This window comes from Notamacropus eugenii, chromosome 3 (assembly GCF_028372415.1).
Source record: "Notamacropus eugenii isolate mMacEug1 chromosome 3, mMacEug1.pri_v2, whole genome shotgun sequence".
Taxonomy (NCBI): domain Eukaryota; kingdom Metazoa; phylum Chordata; class Mammalia; order Diprotodontia; family Macropodidae; genus Notamacropus; species Notamacropus eugenii.
The window spans coordinates 286002520-286027590 of record NC_092874.1 but is presented as its reverse complement, the minus strand read 5'-3'; the positions used below and the strand labels follow the sequence as shown (position 1 = coordinate 286027590).

The 25071-nt window shown below is 40.7% G+C and overlaps 1 long non-coding RNA gene across 4 annotated transcripts in view; it reads right to left on the bottom strand.

Moving 5' to 3' along the window:
• Positions 1-363: 363 nt before the first annotated feature.
• The window catches only part of LOC140534582 (uncharacterized), a 68313-nt gene continuing 43605 nt past the window's right edge, over positions 364-25071 (bottom strand). The window contains exons 3-5 of one of the 4 annotated variants that reach the window (XR_011977382.1): positions 23985-24138; positions 12474-12525; positions 364-2069 (exon numbers count right to left, since the gene is read on the bottom strand). This is a non-coding gene — a long non-coding RNA (uncharacterized lncRNA). Of the gene's footprint in view, positions 2070-9362; positions 12305-12473; positions 12526-16517; positions 24139-25071 lie in introns of those variants that run through there. The other 3 variants (XR_011977381.1, XR_011977383.1, XR_011977380.1) reach the window with 3 other exon arrangements.

Sequence of the window (25071 nt, the reverse complement as noted above, 5' to 3'; positions counted from 1 at the left end):
TTCTTGGTTTTGTTTTTGTGCTTTCTTGTGGTCAACTTTTTTGGCAAAATACCGCATCCTCAGCCAGGAGAAGTTGGCCAAGCACAAAAGGCTTTGGAAGCAGGGGAGTGTAAATCCAGACCCCTTTTCTCCCTTTCTTCCCTTTCCATTCTGCCCCACCCCTTCAACCCCCTCCCTCTCTACTCTTCTCCTGTGTCTGTAGACAGTTAAGCAGAAATAATGAGCACCAGAGTTTGCTGCCCACGTCCCATGAATTACCCGAACATCAAATGTAACTTTAGAAAGGAGGCTAGCTTTATTCTGTTGGGTCCAAAGTGCCCCCCCTCTCTCCCCACCCCCTAACACCCACTCCATTCTCCACTCTTTATTTACATGGCGTGAGGCTAAGCAATGTACAGCCAGTCAGAACACACGCGCACACAGACATACACACACACACACACACACACACACACACACACACACACACACACCAGACCATTAAACAAATTAAAAGGGCTAGCTAGGGAGTGACTAATACAGTAATCTTGGAATTTCCAATTCGATTAGTCTGAGTTTCATACACAAAAGCAGCGCCGAAGGAGGAGGGCAGCCACACGGGCCCTTTAATAACTTGAGACAATTAAATTATGGCGATGAATTTCACCATTCTGGGCTTCTTAAAGGAGCCTGTTATCTGATGGTTTCTGAAAGAAAGTCAGTATTTTCATCAAGGCTGTTCAGCTAGGCCACAGGGAGATACATACAGTGGTAGTTTTATATTTTAGTGGCTATTTTTCTCCCCCACCCCCAACTTCCCTTTGTATGCCTCTCGTGTTTCTCCAGTAATGTCTCTCATGATTATTCAGATGGCTTTTGATGGCTCAGAGCAATCATCCTTTGGCCCTTTTAGAAATCTGGAATAATAAAGGTCCAAATGTAGGGAAAGAGGTCTGCTTTCCACTTGGAAAACAGTAGGTAGGGACTCTGGGGGGGAGGGGGAGGGGGAGGGGGATATATGGTACAATAGCAGGGTGGTGGAGTATGCTGGAACTATTTTTTATGACCTAAGATTGAGAAGAGAGTTCATCTCCTCAGAACCCCATGACCTGGTGTTAACCTCATTCATTCATTCATTCTTTTCCATCCATTAATTTACTTTTGGTTTAGACTTATGATCTAATCTATGTGTAAGACTCCAAGTCTGGAAATACCCTGCACCAGTGAAGATTGGAAATGTGGGGAATCTGGATTCAAATCTCACCTCTGACCCTGACCATCTCTGTAGTCTTGAACAAATTGCTTCCTCTCCCTGAACCTTAATTTGGACCAGATGGCTTCTGAGGGTCCTTCCAGCTCCAGAACTATGTCCAGTGACCTACTTATTGAATCTCCCGGGGTCTCAGGTTCCTTATCCATAAGTAGCATGTATCATCTATGCACCATCCCAGAAAAAGTTCAGCTATATCTGCTCCTCAAGATTTCAGGAGTACCCTGTAATTATGTCCAACCCACCTCCACTGTTGGGAGCCAATAAGTAGTACCTTACATCTGCTTAACTGCTTAACATTGGTTAATTCTTACAAAAGGAATGTTTATTTCAAAGCTAGAACCAAGAACAGAAGCACAAACACTTGAGGTGTCAAACTAGTCTCCCAAAATAAAATTGAGAAGTGCTTAACAAAATAAGTAAAAATATAATGCAACAAATATAATGTTAATTTGTGGTTTTCTAAGTCAATATTGTGGTCTACGGAGATCCCTTTGTATTTGAGTTTGATTCCAATGCTTGGAGAAGCTTGGGGAACATTCTCATGTGAATGGTCACTAGGGAAAATGGGCTCAAACTTAGCTCAATTTCTACATAATATTGGTCTCACCAAGATGGGGTATGAACCTTTGTCTCAGCCACTGCTAGTCTGAGTCTCAAGGGTCACTCTTGAGAAGCTTGCTCTTATGGGCATTGATGATGGACTGGCTACAGATGTCCTGGGACACTAGGACAAAGGATGACAAGATGACAGGATACCAGGACACTTGCTGTCTTGAACTTTCAAACTCTCAAGGTCAGAGGATTTTAATCCCTTGGCCTAGAATTGAAAAGAGGAAACACTGGGGTTTATTTATCCATACATACATTCTATCCCCCCCCCAACCCCAGATCTCCTACCCCACTGAAATATAAGATTTGTTTGTTTCTGTTTTTGTCTGCATCTCCTTAGGGCACAACCCAATTTCTGGCTTATTGAAGGTACTTAATAAATGTTTGTTGAAGGAATAGATGTTATTACTACTTTTTCCCTCTGGTTATTGGTGAGCATCTTTTTTTGTTGCTGTTTTAGTTTCCTCCTAAGAATTTATGACCTAAGGTTAAGGAGAAAGTCCATTCCCTACATGTCTGTAAGTCTTTCTGTCTGTCTTTGTCTCTCTGTCTCTCTATCTCTGTCTCTGTCTCTGTCTCTGTCTCTGTCTCTGTCTCTCTCTCTCTCTCTCTCTCTCTCTCTCTCTCTCTCACACACACACACATACACACACACACACACATACACATTAGACATGCTCTTCAAAAGTCATCTTCTATAATGAGAAGTCATGGGATCATTGTGCGAGGATCCAGTTCACACTCTGCATTTTATAGAGGACACAACCAACATCATGAGGAGGAGTGTCTTGCCTGAGGCCTCACAGGATGTAAGTGGCCTGTGATACTAAACCCAGTCCAGTGACAGAGTTTCCACTGTGGCTCCCAACTTCAATACCAGAGCTCGGTTGACTAGAGGATTAGAGATTGACTAGTCTGACTCTGATCTTGGGAAGTTAGCATTCCTTTTGGGAGGAATGAAGTAAAAGAGACTTTTTAGGCAATGATGTACACAATCTTCAATTGTGTACCACAAATCATATTTGGGGAAGCAGCTTAGGGAAGGAAGGAAGGAAGGAAGGAAGGAAGGAAGGAAGGAAGGAAGGAAGGAAGGAAGGAAGGAAGAGAGGAAGAGAGGGAGGAAGGAATGTTGGTCAGAGGAATTGGGAACTGGACAGCAGATATGCTCTAGGATGCTCTGCTTCTTCAGATGCAGAGAACGTGGGTTCCAATCCCACCTGGGATGCACTGTGTAGCCTTAGACCAGTCACTCAACCTCCCTGGACCTCAGTTTTTCCTTCTGTAAACTAAGACTATTGAACTAGATGGCCTCTGAGGTATTTTCCAGCTTTAGATCTATTATTCTATGATCCTCCTTTCTGCCCTTACATTGGCTGGGTGACCAAAAACAAGTACGCCAATATCTTGGCATCCTACTTTGAGAGCTGAGAGGGACCTTAGAGGACCTCTAGCCCAGCATCATTATTCTACAGAAGAGGAAGCTGAAGCCTGTGGAGGTAAGGTGAGAAGGGATTCGAACCCAGGGCTTCTTGATTCCCGAAAAGGAAATCTTTCCAATGAAGTATGCTTAAGGGTTTTTAACTAAACTCCACATTGCCTTCCAATCTTACAAAAGACAGACTAGAATAGAAGGCTGGACTTGGAGTCAAGAAGACTGAATCCCATCTGGCCCATCCCAGATATTAGCTATCTGGCCTTGGATGAATCAGCTCATCTCTTTGGGTCTCTTCAAATAAAATGGGAATAACTATAACAACTTAAAGAATTTTTTGCATTAAATGTGATAATATGTGAAATGTATCTTTGAAAACAAAGAAACAAACACCACCCTAAAGTGTAATATAATCTTAGCTATTATTATTTTTATTCTTAGAGAATATTTTAAGGGGAGAGTTTGAAAGAAAAAAAACATTATATTTGCTTCTCTTACTCATATTAATTTCTTGTTTTGTGCAAGGCTAGAGAAAGAAAAATATTTTTCAGTATCTAATAGTTTGGGGAAAGAATTATTCAGTCATCTTCAGTTGTGTACAACTTCTGGTGACCCTTTTGGGGGTTTTCTTGGCAAAGATACTGGAATGGTTTGTCATTTCCTTCTCTAGCTCATTTTATGAGGATGAGGAAACTGAGGCAAACAGGATTAAGTGACTTTCCTAGGGTCATACAGTTAGTAAAATTCCAAGGTCAAATTTAAACTCAGGTCTTCCTGCCTCCACAACCACTACTCTATCCACTAAGCCACCTAGCTGCCCCAGGGAGAAAAATTGGAGCAGCTATAATAGGAGAGTTAAGGCTCTTGTGGTATAAGGAGGCCAAACTAAAAGTAGCCAAAGAAAATTGCCACCACATGCTCTTTGTCCATGGCTGAATTAGTCTAGTGACTACCTGAATAAATACTTATTGACTAATTGGCTCAGCCCTCTCCCTCGCTTGTGTCACGGTGTCTTAACCATCCATCCTTGGTCTTCCCAGACAGGATATTGCAGGAGAAGACAAACTGGCAAATGTTCCTTCTCATGGTTCACAAATCCAATACCATCTGGTTGTACAATACTCTTATTGTTTTTCTCACCATTTACAGACTCATTCTGGAGAATTGGGGATGGGAATGAAGTAGAATCCCTTCCTTTTTCTTAGATTTTACACATTGGTAGGCAACTGTGCTTCACTCCCTTTTATTGGGTATGGGCAGAGAGAACTTTACAGAGAAGTACAGCCCTCCCTTATAATTCATCCATTCTTAGCATGGGATCACAGATTGAAAACTGGAAGAGACTTTAAATATTATTTTATTGATGAGGAAACTGAGATCAAGCAAAATGGAGTGCCCTGCCCATGGTGTGCCAACAATCTGGATCCCACATGTATTTATTAAGTACCTACTATATACAGGTACCACATAAGAAATTAGGGATGTAGAGTCTTCCCCTCCTCCTGATTCTTTACGTCAAGAATTTTACATTCTAAGGGATGCAACATGTAAGCATAACAATACGTATGTGATAATTTAAGGAAAAGGGAGTAAACGTTAACAACAAAGGTCACAGGGATAGTAATTAAGAAGGAGAAAATTCTAGTTTAAGTTCTTTTTCCAAATCCAGAATTCTTTCCATTATACCAACTCCTTCTTTCTTTTTATCCAGTAATTAATACCTGGCTAGTATTTTCCTACAATATTTCCAAGCCACGTCTCACCCTTCATCTGGCATTTTGAGGCTAAAAAGGGTATGATTTTCTTTCTAATTAACTTTTTCAGAGCAGGACCTCATTTCTCCTTCATCCTTCAACATCATGATTTCTTTATGATTTGAAAAAGGATTTTGCCCAAATCATGATTATTGAAAAAAGTTAAATATAAATGATAATCATGGACCTGTGAATTTAACAGGGTTGGGAATAAGGAACTCATAGTGTGGAAACTCCCTCCGATGTGGAGATTAGTGATTCACCTTGTATGTATTATCTTAAAAAGTCATATGATTCACTGGGAAGCAAAGTGACTTGCTTGGGGGGGTCACACGTGATAGGACTTGAATTCATATTTTCTTGATTCCATTATCAGTCTGGTGGTTACTATGCCTTACCATCTCTTAATAACAACAATAATAATATCTCATCTCATATAGGAGTTTAAGATACAGGTTTTTATTCATATAATAATTACAGTAATAACATAGTGTGGTGTAGTGTGGCATAGTATAGTATATACCTTATATTGTATTGTTGTATTTTGTATATTGTAGTGTTGTATCGGGTAGAATAGGACATCAATTCATTATTGTTATACATGGCAGAGTAATTATAATTAGGTGCAGCTAGGTAAGTGATAGAGGGCAAGCCTGAAGTTGAGAAGACTCATTTTTATGAGTTCAAATCCCTCCTCAGACACTAGCTGTGTGACCCTGGGCAAGTCACTTATCCCTGTTTGCCTCAGTTTCCTCATCTGTAAAATGAACCCGAGGAGGAAACAGAAAAGCACTCCAGCATCTTTGCCAAGAAAACTCCAAATGGAGTCACAAAGAATACAACTCAACAACAACTACAGTCAAGTGATTCCTATGGCTAGACCCCTAGTTATTAGCCTGCAAATCTGCTTGTCCCTACAGTAGGTATATGTAGATGCTGAGTGAGAGCTCTATATATTTATATATTAAAGCTCTATCATGTTAATTAGGATTTTTAGGTTGCTGCATGGGGCAGGATCTGTCTTCTTATCCTGTGGAATTAGTTGCAATTATTTTATTTTGGTGCATAATTCGGTTCTTTTGAGGTTCAGGGATTGAAGATGTTTGCTGAAAGCAGCTGTTACACCACATTGGTGGTCCTGTGATGGGGAGTTTTGTAGCAGAGGTATCTCTGCAGGAAGAGCTTGGACTAGAGATCTCTGAAGTTCCTCCCAGTCCTGAGATTCTCTGGTTGTAGTTTATCAAGTGTTTCTTCACAGCAACACTGAGGTAGACATCCCCAATTGATAAATGGTCAAAGGATATGAACAGGCAATTTTCAGAGGAAGAAATTAAAAGTATCTATAATCATATGAAAAAATGCTCTTAATCACTTTTAATTAGCGAGATGCAAATCAAAACAAATCTGAGGTACCACATCACACCTAAAAGATTGGCAAACATGACAGAACAGGAAAATGATAAATGTTGGAGAGAATGTGGAAGAGTTGGAACACTAATTCATTGTTGGTGGAGCTGTGAGCTCATCCAACCATTCTGGAGAGCAATTTGGAACTATGCCCAGAGAGCTACAAAAATGTGCATACCTTTTGACCCAGCAATATCGCTACTAGGACTGTATCCCCAAGAGATCATAAAAATGGGAAAGGGTCCCACATGTACAAAAATATTTATAGCAGCACTCTTTGTAGTTGCCAAAAACTGGAAGTCAAGGGGATGCCCATCAATTGGGGAATGGCTGAATAAATTATGGTATATGAATGTAATGGAGTAGTATTGTGCCATAAGAAATGATGAACAAGAAGACTTCAGAGAGGCCTGGAAGGACTTATATAATCTGATGCTGAGTGAAAGGAGCAGAACCAGGAGAACTTTGTGCACAGCAATGACCACAGTATGTGAGAGTTTTTTCTGGTAGACCTGGAACTTCGTAACAACGCAAGAACTTAAAAAAAAAAATTCCCGATGGTCTTCTAAGGCAAAATGCCTTCCACATGCAGAGAAAGAACTGTGGAATTCATTCACAGAATGTAGCAGATCATGTTTGTGTGTGTGTGTGTGTGTGTGTGTGTGTGTGTATTATATTTTGATTTGTTATATGATTTCTTTCATTTATTTTAGTTCGTCTACACAGCATGACTATGGTGAAAACGTGTTCAATAGGAAAGTATATGTAGATCTTATATAGAATAAGTGCCATCTTGGGGAGGGAGAGGAGTGGTGGGGGACAAGTGGGGGGGGAATCTAAGTTTTATGGTAGTGATTGTAGAACATTAAATAAATAAATAAATATAAAAAGAATAATGGGAGCTGTAGCAGATGCCAGGCAGGATCAACTTAATTCCAGGATGTCTGGAATTCTGTGCCAGGGTTCTGTGCAGAAAGTCTGAGATCAGCATGATCTATAACATTCCACTGACATCCTACAACAGAGGACAGAATCAATTTCTAAAAGGGGAGAATCAAGGAATCCTAAGAACATCAGAGAGGATTAAATAAAACAAAGAGAAATCCAAAAAAAACACTGAAGTAGATAAAATAATAAGCCAGTGTCATCTTCACTAGAATGATGTACAAAATCTAGCATAATCTAGCTATGTGAAATTGGTTTGGAGAATGGTAATGCTGTGTTTGACTTGTTCAATTCTGCAAAATAGAAATTTAAAGTGCACCTATGGGTTATGTCCAGGAGTAGTATTTACAGTAAAGACTGGTGTTAGGTAGCAGAAAAAAATATCTCCATAATTATGCAATATTATAATATTCCACAAAACCTTAGAATTTCTGAGTGAGAAAGAACCTTATAAGAAATTTCCAGTAGAGTGAGAGAAGACAGAAAAAAATTCATGCATTTATAAACTCACAAAACAACTACGATTGCATTCATATTGGTATAGTAATAAATGACCTGGGTTCATTTCCTACCTCTAATGCCTGCTACCTTTGTGACCTTGGTCTGGTGCTTTGTATGGGGAATTCCTGGTTTGTTAGGATTTGACCCAGGGGGACTTTAAGCAGTTTGAAAGAACACAGGGTTTGAAATCAGAAGACCCAGGCTCAAATCTTGTCTCTGCCATATTCTACCAGTGTGACCTGCAGGAAAACACATCCCTGCTCTGGGTCTCAGTTTCCCTTCCTATAAAATTTGGAGATTAGGCTTGTTGACCCTGAAGGTCTACTCCAGCTCTAAATCCCATGACCTCAGATTTTATGGTTGTATGAACACATCCATTAGCCAGGACAGCTTTTCACTGTCTAATTACATTCCCTGGCAATTTTTTTTTTCATTTTTCTTGCATCTAGGAAGTACTTGCCAAATTCTCCTAAACCTCTATTTCAGGGTCCAAACTGTCATTAGCTCCTTTCAGAACTGGCTCAGAATAAACATTTGCAGACTATGAGCTCCCTCCCCAATTCCTCTGCCCTCCTGCTATTAGCATCAAAGTCTCCCACAGGCTCATTCCACTCAGTTTCACAGGACCACAGAACACTAGATTTAGAACTAGAAAAGACCTCGAGGACATCTGGACCAAGTCTCTCATTTTACACATGGGGAAACTGAGGCCTAGAAAGTTGAGGTGACATCCTCTTGCCGGACTACATATCCCATTTCTCACATATTCTGAAGAGAGAACATTTTTTGTGAAAAGCAAGCTGGTTTGTCAGAGGAGCTGGATTTGATTTCTGTCTACATCACTTACCACTTGTGTGATTCTTGGCAAGTCCCTTAAACTCTCTGGATCTTTTTTTCCTCTGTCAAATGAGGATGTTGGAATCCATTTTAGAGCTTGATCCTATTCATTTAGTGTCGAAGGTGTCTTCCTATTATGCATCTGTTATCCAATGAACCTCTGCGGGACTCAGTTTCCCTATCTATAAAACAAGGGCATTGGACTAGATGGCCTCTAAGGTCCCTTCCAATTTTATATCTATGATGTAATTAACTTCCAGGGGGCAGTTAGGTGGTTCAGTGGATAGAGTGTTGGACCTGGAGTCAGGAAGACCTGGGTTCAAATTCAGCTTCAGACTTACTAGCTGTGTGACCTTGTGCAAGTCACTTCACCTTGTTTGCCTCAGTTTCCTCAACTGTAAAATGGCCTGGAGAAGGAAATGGCAACTCACCCTAGTATCTTTGCCAAGAAAACCCCATGGACAGCATTAGTGTGCTATGGTCCATGGGGTCATGAAGAGTCAGATACGGCTGAATGACTGAACAGTAACAATGCTAGGGAACAATAAAAAAAACCAACAGTCCACACTCTCAAGAAACTCTTACTCTGTATCAGGGTAAACAAATTGTATGTATCTAAGTACTGTTATTAATAATAACAATAACATGTAAGATTTACAAAGTGTTTTACATTTATTTTTTCATTTCCTCTCCACACCCTCTGAGGCAAGTGTTATTATTATCCCTATTATACAGATGAGGAAACTGAGGCTGGGAGGAGTTAAATGACTTCCTCATGGTCATGCAGCTAGGAAGGATCCAAGACAGGATTCAAACTTGGATCTCCCTCATTTCAAGTCCAGTGCTCTACTCATTGCACCAACCACCTGTCTATATGAAAAATATATGCCAAGGAAATACAAAAGAAGTGGAAGACCATAGCAGTAAAGGAGAAAAGGCATAGGTCTCCTGCAGAAGGTGACTTGAGCTGACTCGTTATCCTGTGAAGGAAACTAGGGATTCTTCAAAGCAATGGTGAGGAAGGGTTATCTTCCAGTCATGGGAGATAGAAGCTTTCCAAGACTCCAGAAACAGAATGTTTTATAGAGTTTGGCAGAACTGTTGAGTATATGAAGGGGAGTCATGGTAAACTAGAGCCAGATGATGAAGGGGTTTAAATGCCCAACTGAGAGGAATATATTTTGTACTAGAGGTAATAGGGAGCCATTGGAAGTTTTTGAGCTGGGAAGGAACATGGTGAGATACTTATGAGAAAAGGACACATCATACAAAAACCTATTTAAAGGAAGTAATCTCCTTTGACTGGCAATATGCGGGTCAAGCAAGCTAACACTGGCATAGAGATTGTGTGGGAGAAACTTTAATCGTAAACTCATGTGGTACAAGTCCAAAAGGTATCCTCAATCACATTGAGATACAAGGAAGGAAGAATTTGGAGGTTAACTTTAGGACTCTATCAGCAATCTCTGTTTTGGGGAGCAAAATTCTGAACATGGAGGGTTAGGGGCAATTATATTAAAAGCCTATACAGTGTGTTCAGTGTTACCATGGCATAGGAAAAATATTTGCTTAGGAAAGGCTGTGCTAGACATCAAATTGTAGTTGCAGTATAATAATTTACCCACAAGCAAGATTCTGACTACCTTTGGAGTTCCTTAGGTGGACTGGGGATTTGAATTTGGAGTCAGAAGACATGGGTCCGAATCTTGACTCTGTTACTAATCATCTGTGTGACCTTAGACAAGTCACTTCAGCTTCATGGGGGCCTCAGTTTCTTCATCTGAAAAATGAAGAAATTGGACTATTTGTCCTCTTGAGGTCTCATCTAGCTCTAAATATAGCCTCTTTTGTTCCTAGCTCTGTGACCTTCAGTGGGCATTTCTTGATCTGTGTGGTTGTGATGTGGCAGTGGGTTAATGTCCCTTTCAACTTTAGATCTGTGGTCTAATGACTCATCATATGAGGAAGTTTGGAGGAACCTACCTGTAGGAGGTTTTCTTCTTTTTTGTGGGGCATGACAGCAATGCTTTAAGAAATTATTTCTAAACTAAAGCTATTCCCATCAATTGGGGAATGGCATTTTATAGATCAACTACCATATATGGTTGAGGTATAGTATGATTACAGTGGAAGAAATTTTGAAAGAACTGGGTGCAGACAAACCTGGTAAGACTTGTACAAACTGATGCAAAGTGAAATCAGAAGAACCAGGAGAAGAATTTACAAGGACCACAATAAAGGAAAGGAACAGAACTTTAAGAGGCTTCAAAACTCTGATAGATTCACTGACCAGCAAACTATACCTTCTGAAAACTAATTAATGATGAAATAAATTTGAAGATGTCATTTATTTTTGACAAGTGTAAAATTCTTAATGGATAGTAGGGGGAGACGGAGAATAACCACTTCAAAACAGAATCTAGAGGTCACATTGAACCAGTGGATGAAAGTGCACTTTGAGCTATTGTAAGCAAGACACATTGAAATGAAACCAACAAGGAGAACACTGTGACTGAGTATGGTAAGAGTCTCATTGGCATCCTGAAATTGATACTGGATTATAAGACTGGAATATCCCCAGTTTTCCGAGTTTTCCATCTCAGTTGCTCTGCGCCATCCTCACTGTCTCTTACTATTTCCCATACAGAATATCAGCATCTGCCTTGAGTTTTCTACTATTATTCTCCCCAAATTCCAAATGGAAGGGCAAAGCTGAAGAGATTATATTGCTTTGGAGCTCAATGCCTAATTTGCTTATTTAGTTTTATTCAACAAGTCTTATTTAGTGCCCAATATGTATCAGTTACCACATAAGAATCGAGGGCTACAAAAAGAAAAAAATAGTCCCTACCTTCAAAGAACTTACATTTTACTGGGTATGAGTAGTAAAGGGATAGAGAATGAATCCGTATAAGCAAATCCAAGATAGCTATAAAGTAATTTCAAGAGAGAAAAGATGCTAATAATTGGAGAGAAGGGAAGAGTGAGTTCATGAAAGGTCTTCTCTGGGACATATCACTTGAAGAAAGCTGGGATTCTTTAGAGCCGTCTTGATTCCTTTGAACCACATAACATTGTGTGTAGCAAAAACATCAGACTTGGAATCAGAAATGACCAATTTTTAAGTTCTGTCTCTGATATTTCATAGGTGTGTGTGTGTGTGTGTGTGTGTGTGTGTGTTTATGTGTGTGTATGGATGTGTGGTAGATACGTGTCTGAGTATGTGTATGTTGTGCATGCAGATGTGTATGTGAATGTGTATGTGTATGAGTATGTTGTGTGCACATGGATCTCTGTGTGTGTACGTTAGTCTGAGGAAATCACTTCACTCCTCTGAGGTTGCCTTTACTCTTCTGTAAAATGGAGATGACGATATTTGAAATGCCCTCCTTGTCCTCCTCCTCTTCCTCTCAGGAAACCATTTGGTAAATCTTAAAGTCTGGAAGAAATCAGTTCTCACTAATTGTCTGGAGTCAGAAGAGACCTGGATTTTATTGCTGACCAACACTGAGCAGCTGTGAGACCCTGGGCAAGTCACTGCAGCTCTTAAAGCCTCAGTTTCCACATCTGAAAAAATGGAGATAATACTACTTAATACTAATACTTACACCACCAGGTGTGTCTCACAGAGTTGTTGAAAAACAAGCACTTATCAGGAAGTATTTCACAATGAAAAGAGACATGATGTTAGAATTAGAAGATCTAGATTTGAATCTTTGGTTCTGCTGCTTCCTACCTGTGTGACCTTGAACAAGTCATTTTTCCTCCATGGGCCTCAGGCTCCCAATCTGAAAAAAAGAGAGAATTGGACCAGAAGCAGCTGAGCTCTTTTCTACCTCTTTGTGACTCTATGAATCTTAAATGTTATTGAAGTCTAACTTATTATATAAAGACAGGTATCTTCCTTGTTTTTGAGATCCACTCTAATTTCCTTAAAAAATTCATCATAGGCTGTTTATCCAGGTAAGTAAAGAGTGTAGATTTGAAGATTGAATCTCATCCTGATGCCTAATGCAGTGACTAGACCAAGCTCCATTCTCCTGCCCAACCCTTATCCTAGCAATCTGTGACATCTCAGGCATTTGCTTCCTTCTCTGAGGTAGACAGGGTCAAGATTCGGTAATCCTATTTTGTCATTGTCCCTGGAGTAGGTCAAGCAATCAGCTGATTTCCTTCATACTTTACGCCAGAACTATGGATTTCAAAATAGAACCCTTCATGCAGCTTCTAGCTGTATGAGAAATAGTAAGAGACAGTGAGGATGGTACAGACAAACTGAGGTGCAAGATGGCCAGATAAGAGAGACACTTGCCCACTTCATACTTAGATCAGATGAAAGTCCAAACAGGATGGAGTTAGTAACTCAGTTCCTGGCTTCTTGAATGAAGAAGTATCACCCACAGTTTGCTTGCTGAACCTTCAAAAATCCAGAAAAAAAGGCATTGTTTCTGTTGGAATTACCTTCAATCCCTAATGCCATATTTTCCCTGCTGTCCCTGGTCTGATGATCAAACACTTCACTCATTAGTTGAGTTGTGCTTTTGCTTGAGGATGTATATATGGCATAGATAAAACATGCAAATTGGAAATGCTAAGCTTCCCTTTTTGTGGAGTAAACATGGATAACCATTGGCTTTGATTCAGGATTCAATGTCCTTCTAGATTAGCTTGGCAAGCTCAGAGAGGAGATTTTGGAAAGTTAAACCATGCAATGTTTTCTCCGCAAAAACAAAACAAAACAGCAACTAGTATTAGAGATCTCAAAGTGAGCTGTCCAAAACTGCAAGAGCTACATGATGTAGGAGGAAAGAGACCTGGATTTGAAATCAAAGGAGCTGGGTTTAGTTCCCAGTTGTGCTGCTTACTAGCTGCATGTACTTAGAAAAGTCACTTCAACTCTCATCTGCCATTTTCTTTTCTGTAAAATGGAAGGGCTGATCTTGACTGTCAACCCTTCTCTTGACCCTTTCTCTTGATGGTCTCGAAGGTCTTTTTCAGCTTGAAATCTATCATATCCTAACTCATGGATTTCCTAATTTTGGAGGTAATCAAAAGGAGTCTGGTAAGGAGTATTAAAGAGGAGAAGCCTGAGCAGTCATGGATCAAACTAGATGACCTCTGAAGTCTTTTATATTGCTGAGATTCTTTGAACTCAAATGAAATGTGTGTGTGTGTGCACATGCATGTGCATGAACACAGTGTGAGTATGGAGAGAGGAGAAAGAAAAGACTAAACATACTTATTAATTTCATTACTTTACATAAATTTCAGATCAAGTAAAATTCATTATAATAATTGACAAAAAAAACTAGGAATTAAGGAAGAATACTATCTAATTCCATGTTCTGTGTCTTGTCCCGCTACTACATGTTTCCTCTTTTGTAATCCGACTGATTCACTTTTACCAGTGACTTTTTAGAATCTCCATCCTTCAAAGATTGACTCAAGTGCCACCTCCTACATAAAGCCTTTCCTGATCCTCCATTTGTGAATGCACTGGCCTGCCCCTTCTCCATTTAAATTTGAATATATTTTGAATTGACTTATATGTGTGTGTACTGTTCACACACTCAGCCCACAAGTAGGATGCAGGTTTCTTGAGGGCAGCAGGAGTTTCATTTTTTGTCTGGTCCATTGTAGAACTCAATTAATTTTGAATTGATTGTTGAATGAATATATAGATGTATATGTATGTATATATATATATACATACATACATAGATGTGTGGATGGATTGATGGTTGGATGGATAGATGAATGATTGGATGGATGGATGGATGGATAGGAAACCTGAGATCAAAGTCAAAGGTTGTGGCTTAAAATTCCAGCTCTGCTCTTTATTGCATGTACAACTTTGGAACAGACAATAGAATGAACTGCAATGTACATTCAACTTGGAGTCACAGAACCTGAGTTCAAATCTCAGTTCTGTCACTTACTACCTATGTGATCTTAGCTAAGTCACTTAATCTTGATTGGCCTCAGTTTCCTCATATGCAAAATGAGGAAATTGGGCTAAATGATTTCTAAGGAATTTCTTCCCTAAATCTGTGATCCTACTATGTCTCTGAGCCTTAGTTTTCCCCTCTTTAAGAGAATTAGACTAGATGACCTCTAAGTTCCCTTCCACCTCTACATTTCCTCTTTCTGTGCCTCAGTTTTCTTATCTGTAAAATGAAAGGACTGGACTAGATGGCCTTTAAGATCCCTTTCAGTTTCAATTCTATGATACTGCAATCCCATGAACTTCAGAGTTCCTCCCATCTCTCAATTCTATGGCCGTAAATATCTTTTGTATCCCCAGCAGCTAAGTCCTAGACACTCACCAGATGCCCAATAAATACTTTTGAATTGGCTTATTGGCAGGAGTGGATGGAATGCAGGTCTGAAAGGCTTTTCCCTGAACCAGTGCCACTTTATCTCTCGATAGCATCCACCTTCTTTCCCTGCCTTCGTTCTTCCCACTCTGCTCAGTGTCAGATCCCAGGGAGCTTCCAGGGAGCATGACACTAGCACAAAAATCATGTTTTCAAAGTGGTTTGGTGGAGGCCAGGTTTTTTGGCTGCCATAAGCCCCACTGATCTCTGTGATTTCTCTTCCTAATGTCAGGTCACCCTTCCATTTGCCACTTATTAACTGCACTTTCTTCCTTAGTGGCTAGGGCTCTCTTGGTGAGTTTGTGCTACTGAAATCTGTTTCTCAGGCCTCTGGTGAGCTTAGGGTAAATAGATAGACTATTTGTATTCAATTAGTCAAGCTATTTCCCTGCTTGTCCAACTTAGAAAGAGAGGGAAGCATGAAGCCCTGGGTTTTACGGAATATTCATGTAAAAAATACCAGCTACTGTTGGCGGAACAAGACTGACAGGAAGAGATTGTGTGAATACTAACTTTTTTTTAACCCACTTGGAAAAAAAAAAGAATGGATTTCAAATATAATTTACTGTTTTCTACCTGGTGAAAAGGGCATCTCTCCACATGAACTCTGCCGCTGCTGAGCTGAGCAGCGTTTCTTTTGAGAAGGCCGTGTTCCCAAATTAACTTGTTCGGATTCAAAGCAGAATTGTGACGATGCAGTCGCCAAGCAGGACAATCGGCCCCTCGCTCTGGTGGCCTGCCTGCTGCTCAGCTCAGTCCGCTTTGGTTCCAAGTCTTGGCTGGGCCTGGCAAGCTGGCTTCATACTGTGGGTCTCTGGGCCTCAACTCTGGCCAAACCAGTGACAAAAAATGGGAGCACACCGGGAAAGCTTTTACTGTGCCAGATTTGGATAATTCGTTTTTGAAGGCCCAGAGCCAACCTCCGGGAATGAAAGCAAATAATCATGGGGCATATTTTGATTGGTTTACCTTTAAGAGAGAGACAGACAGACAGAAAGAGAAAGAAGAAAGGAGATTGGAAATGAATACATCTCCCACCCTCTAAAATGTCTAGCTGCTTAGGCCTACTTTGGACTTCCAACTGAATGAGAATACATTTGAATAGCCATTTCAGACATGACCTGGGATTTCCTTTGGCCTTGGGAAGTGGGCACAGTGTGGGGCTTGGGTGCTCATAGCTTTTCTTCAGCCAATCCTAGTGGGTCTGAATTGGGCCATCGAAAATGATGGGGGACTCTGGGTGGCACAGCAGCACATTCGGACCATCCCGTTGCTGTCACTTCTGACAGCCCCCGAAAGATGTGGCCTCTGGATCGAGTGCTTCCTGATGCCAATCCCCCTCTCAGGGGACCCAGGACAAAGGCACACGCTGGATCTTCACATTTTAGAATGAGGATAATCAATCTTGCTCCCTGTATAGAACAGACCTAATGTTCAAGAAGCGCAATAAACATGACCAGCTGCTCTGGGGCACTTGAAAGGGGTTGGGGAAGAGGGGTGGGAGGGAGAGTTGCCTTTTTTTTAACCTGTGGGAAAAAGATTCCACACCAGATTATTGCACAAAGAGACCAGGAAAGGGGAAAATTTTCTAAGCACACAATGGAGTTTAGGGACAAAATAAATAAAACAACTTTGTTCCTCAAAATGGAAGCAAAACCAAATGTGTTTGTGCTTCCTAAAAGCCAGACATGTTCCTGGACAAAAAGAGTACTCTTGTGTACATGACCCTTGTAACGTGGCCCATCAGGCAGGCTGAAATTGCTTGCCAAGGTCAGATAGGTTTACCTGTGGGTCATGATAACTGGACAGTAGAGAGCTTTGAGAAAGTTTTGAGAAGGGGAAATGCCACTTATTACCAGCTCTACCATTTCAATTTATTTTTAATTCTCTGTTGTGAGTTGTTGTTCCTTACTCCATCTCTCCCATTCATTCTCCTTTCGTGGGAGAATTCTTTTCAGTTTAATATTATGGGTTTGTTTATTCAGTTTGGCTTTTGGTGCTTCTCTGTGATACTTTCGTGTCATTTATTGGTACAGGTCAGCAACTCATTTGCAACTTTTTGTATAGGATAGTAGTTGCTTAGGATACTGAGAGTTGTGTTTTTAGTTGTGTTTGAGTCTTTGTGACCCCATTTGGGGTTTTCTTGGCAAAGATACTGGCATAGTTAGCCATTTCCTCCTTAGATCATTTTACAGATGAGGAAACTGAGGCAAAGAGGGTCACATGGCTTGCCCAGAGTCACATAGCTAGTAAGTGTCTGAAGCCATATTTGAACTCAGGAAGATGAATTCTATCCACTGAGCCATCTAGCTACCCTACTAAGAATTGACCATGGCCAGATAGCTATGTCAGAGGCAGGACCTGAGCCAATCTCTCCTTACGTGACCCTTTATCAGGCTACTTGTCATAGTACAGAGTGTAACAAAAACGATCTTTCCCAATGGCTACATAGCTGCTCAGGATTAGTTTGTTTCATTTTGACTTTGGGAGCTGGGAAGACCATGGTAGGGCTTGGGGCACAGTGATTCCAAGCCATTGGCAACTGCTAACCTCCATCACAACTCTAGGTTAACTCAAGAGCTTTAAAAACTTGAGGCAAGACTAGAATAGTCTTGGTAGTCTCAACGCACTGAAGGTGGAGGATGCCAGAGTTGGAAGAGACCTCAGAGGACAATTAGTTCAAGACAAAAAGAGGAATTCACTCCCCAAGTCCATTAAAATCCACTGGAAGATCTCAAGGGAGAAGGAACTCAGTATCACATCAGGTAGCCTATTCCACTTTTGTATAGGGCAGCTAGTTGAAAGAATACCTGCCATGGAAACAGGAACACTCATCTTCCTGAGTTCAAATCTAGCCCCAGACACTAACTAGCTGTGTGACTCTGGGCAAGTCACTTAACCCCGTTTGCCTCAGTTTCCTCATCTGTAAAGTGAGTTGAAGAAGGAAATGTCAAACAACTCCAGGATATTTGCCAAGAAAACCCTAAATGAGGTAAAAAAAAGTCATACATGACTGAAAACAGCTGAACAACAAGTGGTTAGTGTGTATGTGTATGTCTATTTTCTGTCAAACAGGAAAATTTCTTTCTGCAAATTCTAGTTTCTATCTTTGTGTCTAAGCAGAATAAGTTTGATCCAACTTCCCCTGGGTAGCACTTTGCATATCGGAAGACAGCCATCATCCTTTCTGCCTGCCCTGAGTCTTTTCCTTCTGGGTTTAAATATCCCCCAGGTCCTACAATCAATTCTCTTACAGCATGGTCTCCAGCCTCTCACCATCCTGGAGGTGAGCCACAATCGTTGCCACAGTTTCTCTATGTCTTTCCTAAAATATGGGGATCAGGATGCAACAAAATAATCTAGTAAAGTCTGCCTTTTGATTTCTTCAGCCTAACAGTCCATTTGTTTGCATGGATGCCATGTCATACTTTTGATTCCTATTCAGCTTACAGTCCCCTACAATCCCCCGTTTTCATATAAAATATTGCCAAACAAATAATGGTTCAGAAATCTTAAAGCCTCATATATATATATACACCTAACTAAAAATAAATAAATAAACAGAAATCCTAAAGTCTTGTGGAAATGTGACATTTATTATAGCCTAGTTTTCCTCATCTTGTACTTCAGAAATTGATTTTTTGAACCTGGGTATAAGACTTTATATTTATATCTGTTGCATTTTATCCCATTATATTTGACCCATTGTTCCATCATATATAGAGATCTGGGGAGATTTGAGTATCCTCTACAAATTTGATCTGGAGAATGGCATGATACAATTCCATTTCAGTTGAGCCAAGAAACCTTGTTCTTTCCCAGAAGAGAAACATTTTCCCTCAAAGTCCAAGGACTGCCTAGTAGGAAACAGACCACCTTTGGGAGACTAGGGTCTGATCAGATCCCCAGACTGATCTGGGAGATCAGATCCCCCCAAATGGCACTAATTTACTTAAGAAGATCTGGGGTTCAGAAAATCAAGGAGACCTTGAAAGGCTTAAGATTACCCAACATAAAGTTTGTTTACCATAGAACATCGTTTCTTTACAGTAGACCATAGTCTAGTGGCACATAGGTGCTCAATAAATGCTTATTCTTAGGATTATAGATTTTAAGCCAGAAGGGACCTTTAAGGTAACTGAATTCAAAGCCCTTTTACAAATAAGGAAACTGAGGACAATGACTTACACAGAGTCATCCGGTTAGTAAGTGTCTGAAGCAGGATTTGAACTCAAGGGTCACAGAGAGCCAGACACAACTGAAAAAAGACTTAACAAACAAGTTACTGAGTCCAAATACAGTGTTTTATCCATTAAGCCACCTGAGTGGCTTGCTCATTCATTTGCTTGGTTTCTGTTTTAGGTTTCTTAGTGAGGCCCCAGATTAACAAAAGATTCTAGTTTAAATACATGACAACTGATGACTTGATCATCCAAGATTGTTTTTATTTGTTTGGATGGAAAGAAAAGAGAGCTTGCTTTTCATAGGACTATATATTTAGAGCTGAAAGGCATATCTGATGTCACTGAATCCAACTCCCCTCATTTTACACATGAGGAAATTGAGTCCCAGAGAGGTTGTGACTTGCCCAAAGGCACCTAACTAGGCAGCATCTGAGATAGAATTTGAATACAGGTCTTCCTAACACCAAGTCCAGTGCCTATCCATCATACCACGGTGCCTCTCCAGAGCTGAGCCTATAGGGGCCAATGAGGTATTTGGTCCATAGAGTATGGGTTGCTTGGCATTGTGAATCATAGGATCTTGAAGTTTCAAGGGACTTTAGGGGTAATTTTATAAAGCCTATATCATTTTATAGAGAAGAAACTGAAACCCACAGAGTTGAAGTCACCTGACATCTCATAAGGAAAAACTTCATCCATAGAGCTGTCCCAAGGATAAATTGTTACATACCACATAGAAAAGTGACCCATTCCCTTGCCCCAATGTCCAGTCTGGTTTGAATCCATTCCCAGAGGTGGAGTTGGGAGGCTTACTCCTTTGTCAAAATGGTGAGCCAAAGTTCATTAATCAGCCAGTCAATTCTTACTGAGTCCTACTGTGTGGCAGATCATCAGACCTCCACTAGGAGACTTTCAGGGCTCAAAAAGAGCAGGGCCAAAGGTCAGTGAGAAGCAGTCAAGAGTACAGTCAAACAGTATGTTGTCAATTCTAATTCACCATGACCTCCTCTCCTCTGGTCTTCTGTGTTTATCTGCTCTGTGTAATAAGCTGACATTGAGACTCCACATTCCTTCAGTACTTCTCTCTTAGCTTAGTGGATTCAGAACCCTATTCCTCCTGTATGCTAGAATGCTCCTCCCATTTCACCCCTTTCCAGATGTTTAAAACATTTTTTTTCTGGTCTTGTTTCCTTAGTACCCCAACCCCAGGGTTCCAGCCACCTGGCTCTCTGCTGCCCTCTTGTGTTATCGTAAAAACCATTAGTTTCTGTCCTATTCTGTACTTGAATCTGGTAGTTCAAGGCTTCTTCCTGGCTGGGCTATGAGTAAGTTTTCCTAAGTAGAAAGTATGGCCCCTGCCGTCAAAATCTGGCCATCTAACTGGAGATAAAGAATACATTCATCCTTATAAAAGACCTGAAGTATCAACTGAGGGGAACTTATCACTAACACATCTAATACAAAATGATAATGTGCTAAAAAATGTAAAAGCCACACTTAACTAGTGTATTAAGGCTTGCAATAGTCCAAACTGGCTATGTTAAGTGTAGGTGGAATGCCAAGCGAAGGGAACAGGTAGATCTTCCTGCTTATGGTCTCTCTCCTCTACTCAACTCCTGAAACAGCTGGCAAAACAATCATTTGAAAGCAGAAATCTGGCCATCACTGCCTTCCTCAGGATCTTCAGTGGCTCCCAATGGCCTCTAAAATGACCACTTTGGCATAGGAAGCTTTTCAAACCTTTCCAGACATTTCACATAACCCCATCTTCATTCTCCCTACAGCCTCGCCAGACTGTTCTTCTCTCTGAAATTTGCCATTCCAGCTTTTGCCTCGCCACATTAGCCTAGAATGCCTTTTCTTCTCACCTCTACCTTTACAAATTCTTAGTTATCTTCAAGATTTATCCCTGAATCTTTGTCCTTTGTTCTCCCCCAACGGCAACGTTTCTTCCTTACTCTGTCCTGGCATGTCCTCAGTGACTGATAGACTTGTTAAATATCACGAGCTGAACACCACATAGAAAAGTGCCCTGTTTCCTCACCCCATTGGTCAGCCTGGTTTGGGCTCGTTCCCAGAGGTGCAGCTGGGAGACTTATTCCTTTAGCAGGACAGTCTCAGGATCAGTCTTTCTTGATCCCTTCATTGGTTTCTAGGTGCTCCTTCCTCAAGATAGCTTATATTTACTTATCTCTGTTCATGTTGAATCTGCTAAGTAGACTGGAAACCCCTTGAAGACAGGGACTATTTTGTGTTCTTGCCTTGATCTCTCCAGAGCCCAGTAATTTTTTGGTGCTTAAAAAAATGAATTGTTAAATGAGATAGAACAAAACAATCACTCATTAAACAGTACTAGGTACCAGGTACTTTGCTTTACAAATATTATCTGATTTGGTCCTTGCATCAGCCTTGGGAAGCAGATGCCATTACTGCCTTCATTTTTTACAGGTGGGGAAACTGAAGCAGATTGATGTTAAGGGACTTGCCCAGGATTACACAGCTGGTAAGTGTCTGAGATTAGATTTGATTAGATTAGTAGGTTTTACCAACTCCAAGACCAATGCTTTATCCACTAGGTGACCCAGATGTAGAATATGCTGAAGTTTGAGGGAATTTCTAATTATAAACCATTTCTGAGAGGGTGTCAGTTTGGAGGATCATAGGATTCAGAGCCAGAAGAATCTTTAGAGACAGACTACCTAGTTCAGACTTCCCATTTCACAGATGAGTAAACTGAGACAGAGAAAAATGACTTGCCTTCCTCAAAGTCATACAGATAGTATAAGTTGCAGGACCAGAATTAAAACCTAGGCCACCAGACTCTGAGTCTAGTGCTGATTGTTGGGGCAGCTAGGTGGTGCAGTAGATAGAGCACAAGTGCAGGAGCCCAGAGGACCTGAGTTCAAATCTCACCTCAAATACCTGACACCCACTAGCTATGTGACCTTGGTCAAGTCACTTAACCTCCATTGCATCATCCTGGGTCGTCATCTCCAGTCATCCTGATGAATATCTGGTCACTGGATTCAGATGGCTCTGGAGGAAAAATGAGACTGGTAATCTGCACAGCCCTCCCTCACTCAAAACAAAGTCAAGTGCAAGTCATGTCATCATTTCTCTGATGGCATGGTTTTCTTCAGCAACGAAGGACAAACACACAGTGCTGATTGTTGGAAAGCCAGGCCCTATTAGGGGCTCATTTGAGGGGACCATCTAAGTTCCTAAATGATATGGGCCTTATGTTCAAATGAAATGGCATATGATTCTCCAGGTTAGCTTCACTTCCAAGGCAACTGAGGCTATGAAAGTTTATGTACTTTGCCCAAGATCACACAGGTAATAATAGTGCCCGCATTAAAACCCAGGTGTTTCAATCCTAACTCAGTTCAGCACTCCGCATTACTCCTCAAAATCCTTACCCTGGTAGTCAAGCATCTCCATCATCTGACTTTGAATAACCTTTCTAGGTATTACTACTACCTTCCTCGCATGCCATACTCCTACCAGGCTGGACTTACCATTTCCCATACCCAGCCCACCAGCCCCTTCCTTTGCTCACACTGTTGACAAGCTTCAAACTCTGCCTGGTGAAATTCCACTGAACCCTAAAGGTCATTCTTAGATCTCTCATAACCAAACTGCACTCACTGAGTCAGAGTTAGAAGGGAACTAGTCCGTTGAGTGCAACACCAGTCCAATAAAGGAAACTCCCTAGAAGCCTACTCAGTAAGTGGTCCCCTGAGAAAAATAACTAAGATGTCTGATCAGCACAATACACTTTTATAACACACTATACATAAATAGTATATCTGTCTATGTTTGTCCTTCGTTTTCGAAGAAGACCATGACACCAGAGAATTGATGACATGACTTGCATTTGACTTTGTTTTGAGTGAGTGTAAGGTCACCAGCCTCACTTTCCCCTCCTGAGTCATCTGGATCCAGTGACCAGGTATACATCAGGAGGACTGGACAAGGCCCGGGATGTAAAGGAAGACCTTGGCCTATTAAGATACTCACTTAGAGTGAGGTAATGCCCATTCAGTGAATAGGCCTCTTTAAGAACTAATCAGGGAATGGCCGCTTTAATGAGCAAAAGAAAAAAAAACAAGTAAATCAAGCTGAGAGGGAAAGAGCAACAGTTACTATTGATAATTGCTCTGAAGTCATATATAATTATAAATTCAACATGTACCTTTCATAGCTGCTTATCTATATTTTTTCCTGACCTTCCTTATTTTTTCTTCTGAGAATTAAAAAAAAAATACTTCCGTGACTTTCTTTTTTTCCCCCTTTTTGAGGGGCAACCTTACCATGATCCCTTCTCTGCCTCCCCAAAATTGGAAAAAGAAAAACAAAATCCTTGGAACAAGAAGGGATCATCAAAAAAAACCCTAACAAACCCCACATTGACCATGTCCAAAAATGGATAGGTAACAGAATTCTTCATCCTTGTTTTGGAAATATGGTTGATGTTAATCACAGCTTGTCTTTCAAACTATTTTTCTTAAAGGCCCTTTCTAGTTCCTAACCAATGAACAGAGTCCTGCAAATACTGGTATTCCACTGAGTTTGCCATTCAAATAAGCCTTTGAGTGAATCTTTGAATTATTTGTCTTATTCAAGCTCATCATATGTTATTTAAAAATTACTAAATGTGCAGGTCATTTGTACACTACTTGGCACCTTTTCCCACTTTTTCTGCAAAAATCCAAGTGTCGGTTGATATGCCGGATTGTTTCCCCAATTAGGGAGGCAGAGCAGTTGAGCTGGAAGAGCAGAGAGGCAGCCATCAATGCCAGGAGTCCTAATGAGAGTTCCAGTCTCTCTCAGAGAATGCCTGCAGGCAAGCAGATAAAAATGGAGACAGTGAAATGGTGATACAACTGACTGCGTTGGAAAGAAGAGGGCAAAGGAGCCTGGTATGACCTCTTCTTACCAGAAAGAATGGCGCTCAGCACTCTGGGTAGTTTTCTCTCTGCAGCTGTGTTTGTTTGTTGACCTTAGAAAGTCTTATGAGTTGGACCACGCAATAAATTGCCAGAGATCTTAGGAGAACGAATTAAAAGACTTGGTAGTGACTCCTTGCTACTAGGTGAGCAATGGCTTGGCCACACCCTCCAAGCCCTTCCATTATTTTTCAGGTATTCATGGGACTATGTCAGTCAGCAACCAGGGATACCTCAACACAAATATCCAAGTGTAAGGTCATGACAAGTTAAAAAAAAACAAGCTAACCAACACCAAACCTGATCTGTTCAAACATCCTGTCTATGATAACAAAGCTTAATGAGTAAGGATTACGTTGAAGATTTCAAACACAGATAAGAAATTGAGAAGCAGTTATGGGGGAAAAAATTACCAAAATGAAAAACTGAAAATAAAACGAAATTTATTGACAACTTCTACCTTTGTGTCTTAGACTAAAGAGTACAGGCACAAATTAGAGCTTCAAAGTGTTATAGAAATATGATTTTAGATCGAGATGGGATGTCAGAGGCCATGTAGTCTACTCTCCTCATTTTGCCCATGAGAAAAGCAAAGCTGAAGAGGTTAAATGATTTGCCCAAGGTCATACAGGTAGTAAGAATTGGAGATGGGATTTGAATCTAGATCCTTTGACTCTAGGAGCAGTGTTCTTTGCACTATAACATACTGCCACATGAAATATGAAAGGTTTGAGGAAGGGCTAGTATAATTATAGTGCCTTTGTTAAACAACTCTGGCAATGTGGCGTGATAGGAGTACTATTGGATATGGTGTCAGAAGAACT